Below are 2,873 nucleotides of genomic sequence, written 5' to 3' on the forward strand. Positions count from 1 at the left end.
GGTCGCGTCCGCCTGCCCGCCGTTTGGCTGTTCCCGATTGCACAATAACGCCTCGGCCCGTCGAGCAGCCCCCTCTTTTTCCTCATTGCCCCCCTCCCTCCTCCTCCCCCCAGCTCCTCCATCGTCCCCGTCACCACACCACCACCAACAGGGCCGGGCAAAGTTTGGGTCGGGCGCTGACTAACTACTCCAGGAATGATGTTAATGACGGCTGGGCGGGCTCTGGGCTCGGAGATGCCCGCGCTGTTGTTGTGGTGTCGATTACAATGTCTTCTCCGGCGGGGCGAGCACGCGACGGGGCCGGGGGCTCAAGTCCAACGAACTCTCCCCGCCCCGTCCCGCCCAGGACCGCTGCGAGCAGCGCGAGCATCTCGGTTTAATCTTTCGGGTCCACCGGTTTGGCGGTTCGGTGGCAGTGCCAGGGGGGCGGCAGGGGCGCGCGTCATGCCTGCGGGTGAGATGGCGTTTTGAATACGGGCGGTGGGGAGAGGGGGGGGGGCAAGGGGCGAAGGGGAGAAGGGGAGAAGGGGTCGCTGCCCCCCGGCGAGTCGGCGCACCCCCGAGTGATAAGGGATGCAAGACAAATAGCCTCGGTGTGGCAGGGGGGTCGGCGAGGTGGTGTTGGTGGGAGAGGTGTGGGAGGGGTAGGGGACGAGACAGTTCGCGAGCAGCGGTATACCCGGCTGCGGCACATTCGCTGCGTATTTCAATCGCTGGCGGGTATCGGTTATGTCGGTAGCGCCCGCGCGCCCGCGTCCACCCCCTGGCGTGGCCCGGGACCCTCTGCTCACTCCTTCACCTTCAGGTCACTTCCCTCCGGTACCGGTAGGGACGGGCGCACGTGGTCTTGGGCGGGGGCTGCATATAATCGACTTGGCTGGCAATTTGTCTAGTTTTCGGGCAATACAGCAGTGCTATCAAAACTCTCGAGTTGAACGTGTTTGGGTAAAGTAGAAACACAACCTTCAACCGCACCCACCCAGAGAACTGTTTTGCTGGCGGAACCGATGAGCCGATTATGAGCACGTCCAGTAGCAGGGCCTGGCCATCGGGATCATGCCGGGTGCCGCCATACTTACGGCCCATCCGGGCCAGGTTCATTTCGGGACCGAGGAGCGAGGAGTTCCGCGATCAAATCACCATTCTATTATCCTCGACGTTTGACCGGAACGAGGTCACAAGGTGCCATATCGTGACCCCAGACCAGAACACGTGGGAGACCGGGGCGGGGGAGTTCTGGCCGGCTGGACACGCTTGTTCAAGTTGGAAAGTTCCCGCGTAAAGGCGGTTCATTTGCAACAGCAGGGTGCGTGGGCCACTACCCGGACTTCCCGCCAGGCTCCTTGTTCGCCTGGCTGGACCGGCGCGGCGGGACCATAGGATGGAGGTAAGGGGAGAGGGGAGGGGGCAACAGTAATTTACTCGCCCTGACCCCGGCCCAGCGGCGTACAAGGGCGCGCTCGCTGAAGTTCGGCCTCGGCTGACTATAGACTCGCCTTCTCGTTTGTCGTCAGCGGCAAGGTGCAAAAGGGGTCAGGGGTGAGAAGGGGGAGGGGGAGACCACGCACCGGGGCGGCAACGGAGATAAGGCTGCTCCACGAATTGGGTTAACGTGGAGCAGGGGGAAGTTTTGTTCCGGGCGCCTGGCCGCCCTGAAGGAGGGGCGGGAGCGCGGCACACACAAGCTGCCAGGAAATCCAGGTACCTGACCTGACCTCCCCCCTTTTCAATCCAGAGTGAAAGGGGGATCGGGGATGGGGGGAGGGGGGGGGCTGGGATCCGTGTGTGCTGACGTAAGGAGGGCATTGCCTCCCCGGGGGTTGGGTGGGTAGTGCCGCGCGCCTCGGGGAGGGGAGGGTGTCGGTGTACGACACGACCACGTCCGCCAAACTTTGCGCTCGCGAAAACCAAGTTATTTTCTTTTCTCGTCGTGTAACTGTCCCTTTTCAGCAGACTGCGCTGCTTGAGAGCAGGGCGCGGTGGGGCGTGGCAAACCGGCGGCGCCGCCTCCTACAAGCGGGTGGCCATACCGAGGACAGAGTCGAGGGTAAACCTCGGTCGAAGGGGGCTTGATGAAGGGCCAGGGCAGCCGTGCCTGAGGCGAAGAGACGGCCGGGATCGAAATGCAAAGTATGTTCCAGAAAATTAAAGACTACCTCCACCTTCAGAGGTCTCCCTCTAATTAGGATAAAGAACTCTCAACCGAATTTATTACTCATCTTATCGCTGGAACCCAAGCTTAGCTTATTTACGCTTTTGTTATTAGTTTGGGGGATGAACAAACTTGCTACGTATCGCGAGCCACTACATAGAGAAGTCGAGCAGTTTCCACTGGAGATTCCATCCCCGTCAGTTAAGAGACCGTGCTGGCGAGATCGCGCTGGGCCTGACGCGCGGAATTCGGCGTGACTCGAGAGTGAGTGAGCTAGCGTGAGAGGGGAAACAGGAGTGAGAGCCGGCGAGGGCCGAGGATAAGTAAAAAGAAAGAGGCGGTCGGTGGCAGGGAGGGAAGGGCGGCGTTGGGACTGGGGGGAGGGGGGCCGCCGAGGGGGCAGCCCACCCTCGGGCTTGCGCAGCTGGCTACAGGAATGCGCGCTATGCTGCCCGCTGCCTTTGCCCGTGCCCGTCCCCTCGCGTCGCAGTGCGTCTCCTACCGGATGGAAAAACCACCCTTTGCTGATGATCCAATCGGACGTAGGGCGGTATGTTCGGGGCTTATCCGAGTCATGTCGAAATGAGATGAGGGGGAAGGGGTTGTGGGCGAGGAGGGAGGTAGGGGCCCCCTCTTTTTCCTCATTGCCCCCCTCCCTCCTCCTCCCCCCAGCTCCTCCATCGTCCCCGTCACCACACCACCACCAACAGGGCCGGGCAAA

General features: G+C 61.9%; 2 protein-coding genes across 2 annotated transcripts in view; one reads left to right on the forward strand and one right to left on the reverse strand.

The window, feature by feature from the left end:
- The window catches only part of LOC113212801 (farnesol dehydrogenase), a 91,738-nt gene that overhangs the window by 27,298 nt on the left and 61,567 nt on the right, over nucleotides 1–2,873 (forward strand). The window lies entirely within an intron of this gene.
- The window catches only part of LOC113212828 (RYamide receptor-like), a 56,973-nt gene that overhangs the window by 2,018 nt on the left and 52,082 nt on the right, over nucleotides 1–2,873 (reverse strand). The window lies entirely within an intron of this gene.

This window comes from Frankliniella occidentalis, unplaced genomic scaffold, assembly GCF_000697945.3.
Source record: "Frankliniella occidentalis isolate FOCC.00 unplaced genomic scaffold, Focc_3.1 Scaffold10, whole genome shotgun sequence".
Taxonomy (NCBI): Eukaryota; Metazoa; Arthropoda; class Insecta; order Thysanoptera; family Thripidae; genus Frankliniella; species Frankliniella occidentalis.